Genomic DNA, 13,552 nt, shown 5'->3' on the forward strand with positions numbered 1-13,552 from the left:
AACTATACATTAAAGTCAGTCTTCACATTGGAGCATTATGAACTGAAAGTGGAACTGATTCACAACTTTGATTGGAACTGACTCCCAGGTTTGCTTCTCTGATTATAATGGACTTCTAGTCAGTAGAAAACTCCTAACAGATTTTACTGGATTGTGAATAATGGAGGATTATATCTATCTCCTCTGCTGATGAAAGGAGATGGGTCTTTTCAGAAGTTGATGGCCAAATGTGGAATAGGTATTCCCTCCCCAAATAGGTTAAGCTAATGAGAAGATATTTGTATTTTCTCATGAGTTTTAGTTGTTCATTGAAGGTGGGCAACTGTTTAGTGCTTGTCAGTATTTGTATTGCTTCTGTTTTACTTGCTATCACCTGGTTTTCATGCTGTTTTTATTCTATTTTGAACTCTTTGGCTGTGTTAACATTATGTTCTGTTGTTATAGCTTTAAGTATTTCATATTTTTAGCTTTAAAAGGTAAAGGTTTCCCCTGACGTTAAGTCCAGTCGTGACCGACTCTGGGGGTTGTTGCTCATCTCCATTTCTAAGCCGAAGAGCCGGCATTGTCTATAGACATCTCCAAGGTCATGTGGTCGGCATAACTGCATGGAGCGCCGTTACCTTCCCGCTGGAGCGGTACCTATTGATCTACTCACATTGGCATGTTTTCGAACTGCTAGGTTGGCAGGAGCTGGAGCTAACAGCGGGCGCTCCCGGGGTTTGAACCTAGGACCTTTCAGTCTCCAGCTCAGTGCTTTTAGCTTTTTTAGCTTTTTTAGCTTTACATTTAATAAATAAATATTCGCTAAACTTTTATTTATTGAAACACATTATCACCCAGAGTTCATTTGGCAATACAGAAATGTAATAATAAACCATAATGATTTTCATGCAATTAGTATTATTATTTATTTATTTATTTACTGCATTTATATTCCGCCCTTCTCACCCCGAAGGGGATTCAGGGCGGATCACATTACACATATAGGCAAACATTCAATGCCTTTTAACATAGAACAAAGACAAACAAACATAGGCCTCGAACTCATGACCTCCTGGTCAGAGTGATTCATTGCAGTTAATTGCAGCTGGCTTGCTCTCTCGGCTGCACCACAGCCCGGGCCTTAGTACAGCTGATTAGTTTGGGCAGAGCTTTACAAATTAAGCAGAGAAACCAATGGTTCTCATCAACTCAACAGGATTTGTTACCTTGATTAATGTGAACATTAATCAAGGTAAGCAGATTTCTTAAAAGGCAACTTGTTGATCTAAGATTCTTGTGCAACACACAATTTGAATGTGTTCTTGTGCCCAATAGCCATACAAGTTTAGCAAATGTACCCTATGATATCTTAGGGTTGTTTTGTTTATAAAGCACTAGCTTGGGGACCTGGTGGTGCCCAGATTATTAAAAGAACGCATTGTTTGTTTTGGGATGTTAGGTAATATCACTGAAGTTTGGTCTAGATTTGTTGTTGGCTGGGTTGTGTGCTCTTTGGATAAGGGTGAACTACAACTCCCAGATCCGAGGTCAATCACCCCCAAACCAGGCCTGTATGCACAGTTGGCCATGTTGGGTCTGTGTGCCAAGTTTGGTCCTAATAGGAATATATTTTCATAACCTGTTAAGATTATGATTCCAATGTGGTTAAACATTCGTGCAGAGCAGTAAAAACGCAGAAGACTAGGGGTTTATGTGAGCAGAGGTAAAAAGAAATTAAACAGTAAGACAAAATATCCAGCCTCCCTTTCCCTTTTAAAAGTCATGCGCATAAAATAAGCATCAGAGACATCAAATAAAATAGCAAAAATATGTTTACTCACAATCTTGTATGATGATGGTCATACAGGCAAAAACATCTTAGTTCCAAAGAAAAACAGTTCAGGAAACTACATATCTCTTAACATACAGGAACATCAGCATGGCATGATCAGGAGCAAAGAGGAAGAGACAGGAAGAGGCATCTGTACATCACTTCCTGTGTGTCCCCAGAAAGGATACACCCATTTCCCATTTCATATGCAAAACCCTTAAATGGTGTCATCAACTCTGGAATGCAGCTTGGCTCAGGTTACTAAGCAACAGACATAACTAACTACATAAACCATCCCACATTGAAAATGCATGCATGATTGCTTAGATAACCCAACAGGTCCAGATCTGACATCAGCTGGATTCAGTGCTGTCTGGATAAGGGTGAACTATAACTCCCAGTATCAAGGTCTATTCCCACTCATCCCTGTAGTATGTTCAGTTGGTCATAGGGCTTCTTTGTGCCAAGTTTGGCCCCAGTCCATTGTTGATGGGGTCACAGTATTAGTGAAGGTACTGCAAGTCCCATTTTCCGTGGCAAGTTTGGTCCAGATCCATCGTTGGTTGTGTTAACAGTGCTCTCTGGATGTAGGTCAAGTACAACTCCTGTAAATCATGGTGAATTCTCCCGAAACCTCTTGTTCAGTTGAGGATCAATTCCTCTGTTAATTGTGTGCCATAGGAAGGGGTAGGAAAGGGTTAAGGTAGAGGCAGTGGGTGGAGTCATGCAAACTAAGGAACCCTGGGATGTCCATTCTGGAGGAAAAACAGAACATCTAGGGTGAAATTGTCCTTGCATGAACACCTTCACTTGGGTGGGGGGCAGAATGGTGCTTGTGGAGGACACTGGCAGGGTTTGGGTTACATGTTCATGGCACTCACAATAACCTGCATGTCAGTGGAGGGAGGGCCATTGGTGTCTCCTGCTCAGTGGGAACTATAGCTGTTTGTGGAAGCGGGAGGCTGTCTGTGTAGGTAGACACTTTTTCCACATACACACATACACATTTTCACTTTTATTATGTGCATAGATAGATTGTGGAACTGATATACACAGAGTTCTATGGAGGGAGCCCATTGAATTAGGGACATAGACAGAAATTTGCTCTGTTCTTAATTTTGAAAGCTTTATGCTGTGGCTTGTTAAGATAAAACATCACATTTTATAGCTAACAATACAAAGCCGACCTGCCTCCAAAAGCACACTTTGATGATACAATTGGGACACTATTTAGCTGCATTATCTACTCTGGCACTATTAAACTGGCACACTAGAGCTCACAGCAATACATATCTCCTCTGCCCCAAATGTCCTGCTTCTCTTCACCAGAAAAGATGACTCCTGAAATGCTAAATTTGACACACAGTGTCCTAACATCATTCTTGCCTTTTGGGACTGTTGACATAAATGAAATGTCCAGGCAAGCCAATTTAGAAAAAAAAGATGCAGAAAGGCGGAAAGTAGAATATATCTCTTTCATTCCCTTTTATTTGGGATAGTTTGAAATATCTTAAAGGAGAAGTTGAGAGACCAAACAATATATCTGCACATCCCTCCAGAGGCAGCTTTTCCAACCACTGCCAGCTGGAAAAGCCAAGGCCAAAATTTAGCAATTCGTTATGTCAAAGAACGAAGAGAACTTCTCTGACTTCTCGGATTGATCAGAAGCCCCAAGGGGCTTGAGGGCAGGACATAAAGCTTCAGAGTTCCTGTTAACGTTGGCTTTCAGTAATAAAGGTTATCTGTCCAATCTCTTTGTTAAAATTCTGGACATGTTTTCTTTCTCACACACCTCGCTCAAAGCACTTTTATACTGTGATATCAGAACACTTCCCCTTACACTAATGAAAATATTTTCAATAAACAGGATATGAAGAGAAAGACAGATCAGAAGCTACAATTACAGGTGACTCTTCAGAAGATGAAAAATACGCAATGTAAACCTGCCCATAATTTTTGAATAAATGTTTGTTGCACTCCTAATTGGCAGAGTGCTCCAGACAGACAGGTTAAATTGATGGCTTGTTAGTGAGGACTGGCCCCTTTGTGAGTTGTTTTCAGAATGATTGATTTACAATAAAGTGGCTCCTGGTGGGAGCATGCAGGTGGAACTGATTCAGATCGATTCCACAGAAGCTGACTAATCAGCTGTTTAAACTGGCAGGGTGTTCAATGAGGGAAACCGTCAAGCCATCATTTTCTTTCTGGGATTACAAATTAGCTTGTTCTATTTGTCCTGTTCCCCATAAATATGGACACAACCATCTGAAGCCAAGGAGTGGGATTCTGGAATGATGGGATAAAATGAAGGACCCTCCCTGGTTACACATTTACTGTGGGAAACCAACAATGGATATGCACACAGGAAAGAGGCGAAGTCTGCTTTATGTGTTTAGGAAACCTCCATGAAAGCATACTTCGGAGACAGTGATCTTAGCATATTTAATATTTATTATTTATTTATTTACAGTATTTATATTCCGCCCTTCTCACCCCAAAGGGGACTCAGAGTGGATTACAATGAACACATATATGGCAAACATTCAATGCCAACAGACAAACAACATATATAAACAGACACAGAGGCATTTAACTTTTTTTTCCAGCTTCACGATTCTGGCCACAGGGGGAGCTGTTGCTTCACTGTCCACTAGTGGCTGTACTTCCTCATTCCTTTCCTCGTGTTTTGCTGGCAGTTTTATGATGTTGTAAATTAGTTAAATTAGCCTCCCGCATAAAGCGTACCTAAATTTCCCTAATTGACAGATGCAACTGTCTTTCGGGGCTGCATAGGTCAACAGCAAGCCGGGCTATTTAATGGTCGGGGGCTTAACCTGACCCAGGCTTCGAACTCATGACCTCTTGGTCAGTAGTGATTTATTGCAGCTGGTTACTAGCCAGCTGCGCCACAGCCCGGCCCCCAATAGGAGTCAAGTCCCATCAAATCCCACTAAGTAAATGAGATTAAGATTGTAGTGTTTGTTGACTGATGTTGGAAGGTCAGTATTGGAATTGGTTCAGACAGGATAAACCAATAGCCAAATAAAATCTTAAATATCTCATTATCAAGAGACAGAAAAGGAGATTGAGTTTCTTGGAATAGTTAATATCAGCCAAACCACATTAAGTCCAGCTGCTATAACCTTAAAGCAGGAGTAGACAATTTGTGTGTCTCCAGATGCTTGTGGACTTCAATCCTGCAGATTCTCACCATTAGCTGTGCTTTTTTTTTTCCATGTCAGGAGCAACCGGAGTTGCTTCTGGAGTGAGAGAATTGGCCGTCTGCAAGGACGTTGTCCAGGGGACGCCTGGATGTTTTGATGTTTTACCATCCTTGTGGGAGGCTTCTCTCATGTTCCTGCATGGAGCTGGAGTTGATAGAGGGAGCTCATCCGTGCTCTCCCCGGGTGGGATTCGAACCTGGCAGCCTTCAGGTCAGCAACCCAACCTTCAAGTCACGAGGCTTTTATCCCCTAGGCCAGTGGAGGCTCCTATAAGTAGAACTGTCAGATAAGAAACAATTTGCAGGTTTAAATAGTGAAAAACAGGGCAGTGGCGCAAAATGCATGGGTTAAAATCTGATGTAGTAAATAAAGTGCTGTAATAAAAAGGGGAAAAATTGAGGTAGGATAAAAGAGGATGGTAATTACCAGATGAGGGTAAAAAATAAATAGTGAATTAGGCCCAGTTGTATCAGTGCTGAGGAAATTAATTATTGTGATCAGCTGTTGAAAGCACACTGGGAGAGCCAGGTTTTCAGATCTTTCTTAAAGGCTGCCAAGATGGGTGCCTGTCTGATCTCCCTGGGGAGTTCCAGAGTCGAGGGGCCACCATGGAAAAGCCCTCTCTCTCATTCCCACAAGCCATGCTTGCGATGGTGTTGGGAGCGAAGGAGGGCCTCCCGCGACGATCAAAGAGAACACACAGATTCATAGGGAGAAACGCGATCCCGAAGGTAGGTGGGTCCCAAACCATTCAGGACTTTGTAGGTAATAACCTGCACCTTGAATTGGGACCGGATTCCTTACAGGTATTTTCTATCACACAGCAGTTTCAATTTGTTATAGGGTATGTTTTTTATCTTCATTACTGTGCACAGATGGCTTGATGAAGGCACTGAGGTGGGCTTGTTATTGTGCTTGACATTTCTGAATGTTTTCTCGATAGCAGTGGTGGTGCAAATATGGGCCTAGGATTTGGCTAACTGTCCATTTTTGGTGCAATAATATGGACACTGTGCAGGCCATTAATTCTGTGTCCTCCAGTCCCTCATGCATATTGGTCAAGGTCTTTTCACTGCAGTTTTACTCATTTTAATAGGGCTCTATGTGCCTTGCTTACATCACGGGCTAACTGTTATGCTCTCCCACCAAACGGAGTGTTTCAGATAACTGGATGCAGTTACCAGGAGAAGTTATAACAAAGCTGGTTTGAAGATTGAGAGGTTTAGGTGACGTGTGGGGCTTTCTTTTTCAAATAATTTACAAATGTCCACTTGAGAGTTAAGGGTTTGGCTCTGGAATCAATTCTAGCTAGGTTGTCAGAATTGGCCATTGCCTTCAGGTCACAGGGCTATAGGGCAACCTGAGTCACCTCAGAATTTGCAAGGTGCTTGAAAGATAGTCTAGTACAGGGGTCCCCAAACTAAGGCCCGGGGGCCGGATGCGGCCCTCCGAGGTCATTTACCTGGCCCCCGCCCTCAATTTTATAATATAATATATTGTATATACATATAATATTGATAATAATATTATAATGTAATACAATATAACACTAATAATAATACCATATAATAATATTAATTATATATTCTGTATTACATATAATATTACTAATAATATTACAGTATAGTGGTATATTTCAGTATAGTAATATATAATGCTAATATTGTGCTATGCTAATAATATAATATATTGTATGTACATATAAGTTGTAAGCCACTCTGAGTCCCCTTTGGGGTGAGAAGGGTGTGATACAAATGTAGTAAATAAATGCAGTAAATAAATAAATAATAAATACATAAATTTTAGACTTAGGCTCGCCCAAAGTCTGAAATGACTTGAAGGCACACAACAACAACAACAATCCTAATTTACTTGACAATCTCATTGGCCAGAAGCAGGACCACACTTCCCATTGAAATCCTGATAAATGTATGTTGGTTAAAATTGTTTTTATTTTTAAATATTGTATTGTTCTTTCATTGTTGTTGTTGTTGTGGTTGTTGTTGTTTCTGCACTACAAATAAGACATGTGCAGTGTGCATCGGAATTTGTTTTTTTTTTCAAAGGATAATCCGGCCCCTCAACAGTCTGAAGGATTGTGGACCAGCCCTTGGCTTAAAAAGTTTGAGGACCCCTGGTCTAGTAAGTAGGGCAAGGTAATGGTCAGGGGGCAAATGTTCTTAAGGAGCTGGGTAATATTTGTTCAGTGATCTGATTACAAAACCATTTTATTTCACACAGCTTCAACTGCTTTCTTGTGTGTGTTCTAGGGGTTTGCAGATCAAGTGAGCTGGTTGTGCTGTCTACAGACGTTTTCCTACCAGTGTTACAGACTGAGGCCAATCGTCCGATCTGCTCCTGCAGAATCCTGATAAATGTAGTTTAGAGAAGTGGAGGATCTCTCTGAAATTCCTTTCCTCTGCCCTGAACTACATTGCCCAGAATTCTGCAGAAGCAACTTGAACAATTGGCAGATGACAGCCTCCCTTTTATAACACTAGTGGAAAAACATCATCATGGCATGTGTTAGGTGGAACAGTGGTTACCAGCACTGAGTTCATTTATATTTAAAACTTTCAGCTGTTGCCTACATAACAAGTATTTTCCACATAATCTAAGACACCTGCAAAGCTCTACTCACTGTAACCAATACTCTAATGGTGTGGGTATGTTTTACTTTTCTGAAGCTTTCCAAGATGTGCTTTCCTCAGCTTCTCCAACTGGGGCTTACACAGACTGCTGTGAAATACTTGCTTCAGTTGAGGTCTCATCTTGAACACCAAAAGGAGCTCAGGATATTTGTCCATATAACCGAGGCTGAGAGCTTGTAGCTCCCATGGAAGAAAAGGCTCAGCAAACATTAATTCATTAATTTCTTGAATGGGCAGCCAAGACCCTGATTATCTGGAACTGCTGCCTTTTATCTTTTTAATCTTGCATCCTGTTTTCAGTGGATATTTTCCCTACTGTTAACTACCACCCATCTATGGCATGTTTAGTGGCTGTTTGTTGATATCCAGAAATCTCTTCCCTAAATGCTGCTTGCATGAAAAGCATAAGGGCTTGGTGAATCAAATAAAAATAGATGTAAATGCTTTTTTTTTTCTTCGTGTCAGGAGCAACCTGAGTCGCTTCTGAAGTGAGAGAATTGGCCGTCTGCAAGGACGTTGCCCAGGGGACGCCCGGATGTTTTGATGTTTTTTACCATCCTTGTGGGAGGCTTTTCTCATGTCCCCGCATGGAGCTGGAGCTGATACAGGGAGCTCATCCGTGCTCTCCCCAGGTGGGATTCGAATGTGGCAGCTTTCAGGTCAGCAACCCAACCTTCAAGTCATGAGGCTTGTATCCCCTAGGCCCTAGGTGTAATTGTATACTGGGTGGATTATATTGCTAAGAGTTTAAAATATGACTTTGAAAAAGTTTATCATGGATATTTGAAAAAAAGATTTTTATTTATGGAATAGGTATACTTAACTTGAGTTCAGTTACTTGAGTTAAGTAATGCTGCAGTTATATTATTATATCTGAACCTGTATGTCTCCTTAATAGTTAACTGGAAGAGTAATTTTTCAGTATAATACATGTAATGTTTACTATTTTTATTAATGTATTTTGTAATTTTGTAATTTTATTGTACTCTCATTGCATCATAGCACACCCCAGGTTCCTAGGAGCAAGTAAGCTAAGTGCAACTGTTCATAAGAACAAACTGTAAGAAAATTATAAGCAGTCACTATACTTGAGATGGGGCCCTGGTAGCGAAGTGTGTTAAAGCACTGAGCTGCTGAACTTGCAGACCGAAAGGTCCCAGGTTCAAATCCCGGGAGTGGAGTGAGCGCCCATTGTTGCTCCAGCTTCTGCCAACCTAGCAGTTCGAAAACATACCTATGTGAGTAGATCAATAGGTACCGCTCCGGCGGGAAGGTAACGGCGCTCCATGTAGTCATGCCAGCCACATGACCTAGGAGGTGTCTACGGACAACGCCGGCTCTTCGGCTTAGAAATTGAGATGAGCACCAACCCCCAGAGTCAGATATGACTGGACTTATCTGAGGGGAAACCTTTACTTGAGATATAAACAATATTTGAGATATAAACAATGTTTGGATGTATGTTGAACACATTTTAGGAATAACATTTAAAGATATTGAAAAAAATACATTTTAAAACATTCATACAGCTGATTCTTTGTGTGATGAAGTAAAATGGTAGCTGACAAAATTAATATTCAGTTGTTCCAAAGAAAATCTGAGGAGGTTAACCTATATCACCATTGCAGTTTTAGCTGTGTTGTGTGTCTACATTTCAGAATATTAGCTGCTACAAATACAAGCTTAAGCTTCCTTTAGTATCCTCAAATCCTGACCTGCAGGGCTCAGATTCTGTCTCAAGTTGATATAATTCAGTGTCCCTGGCAGTGTGATTCTAGCCTTCCTTTTAACAATCTGCCAAAGCCAACTGAATTATGTGTTGGTATCAAGATGTGGGCTGCTCACTCACTGCAAATTGAGCCGATAGCTGGCGAAGTCATTTCACTTCACACCCTCATGTTGATGGGCAGTCTCTGGAGGTGAGATAAGCAACCTGGTTCGGATACAGAACAAGATGTGTTTCTTCAAGATAAGATGGGTGATTTAAAAGAAGCAACTGGCTCAGGCGAGCAGGGTGTGAGGGTTATGAGCCATTCATCACACAGAATGTGGGCTTGTATGTGCACACACAGCTTTTTGTGACTGCCAGAGATGCAAAAGAAATTGTTATAAGAAATACATAAGTCATATATTTGACAGGTGCCCAGTCACACACTGGGAAAAGGGTCTGGCACATGGTTAGCTCAGACAGTGAGTTGAACATAAACCCCATATGTTCTACTACAAGTCCTACTGCTGGTGGTGGTGAGTAGGTTCCTTCCTTAGAGTTTCTCTACTGTGAAGTGGAATAGGGATTCACCTTGCAGTGTGGTAGTTGAGACACACACAGAGACCCATGTCCCCATAAGTTGTGCTTCTTCTTTGGATTAGAGACATACAGAGGAGTTTTAAATAATCTCTTAATGGGGAGTAAAAAGACAAAATTTAGGGAAATTTGAGGGTTATTTTTAAAAAACAGTCCCATAATTCCTTCTTATTCATCTCCCTCCCACACAGAGGTGGTTCAATCACCAGGCCAACTAGGCAATTGCCTGTGGCATCATCTTGTTGGGGGCGCCATCGAGGCAACTCCTGTCTCATGCGGCCTGCCTCCGCCGCCGCGCCTCCCTCCGCAAGGAAGGAGCAGAGGTCGCCGCTTTGGAGAGCAGAGAAGCAGTGCTTCTCTGCTCCACAAAGCCTTGAAGGCGTTCCTTCTCGCCAGGAAGGTGTTCGGGGCTTTGCAGAGCAGAGAAGCCACCGAATGCCTTCCTGGCAAGGCCGCCTCGCCAGGAAGGCGTTCGGCGATTTGGGGAGCAGAGAAACGCCGCTTCTCTGCTCCCCAAAGCAGCGACCTCGCCAGGAAGGCATTTGGGGCTTTGGGGAGCAGAGAAGTGCCGCTTCTCTGCTCCCCAAACCGCCAAACGTCTTCCTGGCGAGGCCTCACCAGGAAGGCCTCGCCAGAAAGTGAGGCCTTCCTGGGGAGGCCTTCCCCTTCCGCTCAGCGCTCTGGTGAGCACCGGGCAGCCCAGCACTCACCAGGTGGCCCAGCGCTCGCTGGAGCGCCGGGCCTCCCAGTGCCAGCACTGGGCCCGCCTTTGGGGACCTTCAGAGATTGTGAGGTAAGTGGGATTTATATATCTGTAGAAGGTCCAGGGTGGGAGAAAGAGCTCTAATTGATTAGCATTTAATGACCCCGTGGCTTCAAGGCCTGGCTTCTTCTTGTCTGGGAGAATCTTTTTTTGGGAGATGTTAGCAGTCCCTGATTGTTTACTGTCTGGATTTTTCCTGTTTTCAGAGTGTTGTTCTTTATTTATTGTCCTGATTTTAGAGTTGTTGTTTTTTTTTAATACTGGGGGCTATCTGGATTATCTAAGTCCACACTGCCCTATATACCTGTTCAAGGTTTGGGGCTAAATTCGCAAATATAGTAATTCCTACATAACATTACCATGTATTGAACTGCTTTTTATGTTGATTTGTTGTAAAACATGATGTTTTGGTGCTTGATTTGTAAAATATTAATGCAATTTGATGTTTAATAGGCTTTTCCTTAATCCTTCCTTATTATCCAGATTTCTTTCTGCTGTTTTGAAACCTTATTGATAACAATCTTCTTGTTTATTATGATGTACACATGGTCAGCCTGGCTGGATCATTCTGAAAGTTATAGTCCAAAAATAGCATTTCTAGACTCTGAAAGAAAATGAAACTCAAATAAGTGTTGTGCCGTGGCAACCTTTCACTGCTTTTTCTATCTGGAATTGTTGTGCCTACGGAGCATTTTAAAAGATGTTCTTCCGATTGCTATGTTATCACACCAGGGCTTTAAAGTGGGCAACTGCCCATTTCTGCCGCCTACAAAATTCTGGGAAATAATAATAATAATAATAATAATAATAATAATAATAATAATTTATTTCTAACTGACACTGCTCTCGCTGAAGAGACTCAGGGCTTCTTCTAAGCGTAATGCAAACAAGGCAAACATTCAAATGTACGTAGTTTGGGAAAACAAAAACCTTTGTAGCTGAGAATTCAGAAGGTACCATCCTAAACTACATTTCTCAGAATTCTTCAGGCATCATAAATGTGGGGCTACCTGCTTTAAAGCCTTGGTGTGATAGCATGGTTGCCAAAACACAAATCTATTTTCCCATGCCTGTACACATCTCTGTTCCTTTAGTATTTCTGATCCATGAAGCTATATCTGCACAGAGAAGTTGAGTTAATGTGATGTATGAGTGTCAGGGCTTATCCATCATCAATATTTTGAAAGCTCCTTTGAGGACTTAATCACATAAAACAACTGAGGCAAATTGATCTCTGTCCATGTCAGATGAAAAGCATTTGAGTGAATACTATAGAAATATTTTAACAGGATAAAAAGGTCATTTGGAGTCACCACGATCTCATGTAGAGAAGATAGAGCGAGGAACGAAGTCAGAGGAAAGAGGAAGGTTGAGAAAAGAAGAAAGATATTTGACAGACCAGTTTACTGCTCCTTCTTCTGGCACCCTTTTTTCCACCCTGTTTGTTCTTCTTCCATATCAAAATCAGACTCTCAATTAAAAGGAAGATAGAGAATAAACTGAACTGGCTTGCTTTTTTCTGGTGGAGGGATAAATTTTCCACTCATAAATACAACAATAGCAATCTTACTCTGATACAGCAGTAATATGTAATATTTAAGTGAAGTTCCTACACCATCAACTCTGCTGGACTTGCTATGTTATCCGCATGCTTGAGCACCATCTCCCAAAGCAGTTACTATATTCCCAACTCAAGAATGGAAAATTGAATGTTGGTGGACATGAAAAGAGATTTAAACATGAGTATAAAGCTAACTTTAAAAGCAGTGTTATAGACATCGGGAACTTGAGTCCTTGAGCACTCCAACTAAAGATCAGCTGTGACCAGCAGTGCTGTGGAATTTGAAGAGGCATGAATGGAGAGTGAAAGGGAGAAAAGTGCCAAGAAAAGGCACATCAAGCCAATTCTAATTGGGACTTTCCACCTGGAAACTTATGTCCTCACTGTGGTTAGGGTTAGGGTCAAGAATAGGGTTTTACATGTGAGTTCCACAGTCACCTATGCAGTGCAGATCCAAGGTAATTTTCAAGTATAGGCGAACAGAAATTTTGCCCCCCCCCCCCCCAAAAAACAAATCACTGAAAAATAAAAGCATTGGATAAGCGGAAATGTTGGATAATAAGGAGGGATTAAGGAAAGCCTAAATAAATACTTACCTCGCAGGGGAGACACCATGATCAGAAAGAGACGTGTTGTCGAAGGCTTTCATGGCCGGGATCACAGGGTTGTTGTATGTTTTCCAGGCTGTATGGCCATGTTCTAGAAATATTCTCTCCTGACGTTTCGCCCACATTTATGGCAGGCATCCTCAGAGGTTGTGAGGTACCTCACAACAGAGGTTGTGAGGTACCTGCCATAGATGTGCCATAGATGTGGGTGAAACGTCAGGAGAGAATACTTCTGGAACATGGCCATACAGCCCGGAAAACATACAACAACCCAGAAAGAGACATCTTTGGGATAAACAAGGGGGATCGCTGTAACTCTGTTGGGCCTGATTTGAGAGCTTCCAGAGATCTTCCCAGGTAGTAAGACAGTTCTTCTCCCTCCAAAGGAGACTCAAGTGCATAATATTTAGCATATCAATACATTGGAGGCTGTGATGATCAGCCTGTGCATTGCTTTCTATTATTCTTCAAGCTGTGAGTTAGCCATAAAGGGTAATTTTGTATCACGTCAATGAAAGCCCCCTAAAGAAATATTTCAAAACACCAACCTATTTGGACCAATGTTCCTTAAAAATAGTGCATATTATTTTATTACAGCTGTAAAATAAGTGAGCATTTTATGAATAG

The 13,552-nt window shown here is 41.6% G+C and overlaps 1 long non-coding RNA gene across 1 annotated transcript in view; it reads left to right on the top strand.

The window, feature by feature from the left end:
- Positions 1-5,287: 5,287 nt before the first annotated feature.
- Positions 5,288-13,552, top strand: part of LOC103279402 (uncharacterized) — a 206,049-nt gene continuing 197,784 nt past the window's right edge. The window contains exon 1 of the long non-coding RNA XR_506760.3: positions 5,288-5,768. This is a non-coding gene — a long non-coding RNA (uncharacterized LOC103279402). The remainder of the gene's footprint in view (positions 5,769-13,552) is intronic.

This window comes from Anolis carolinensis, chromosome 3 (genome assembly GCF_035594765.1).
Source record: "Anolis carolinensis isolate JA03-04 chromosome 3, rAnoCar3.1.pri, whole genome shotgun sequence".
NCBI lineage: Eukaryota > Metazoa > Chordata > Lepidosauria > Squamata > Dactyloidae > Anolis > Anolis carolinensis.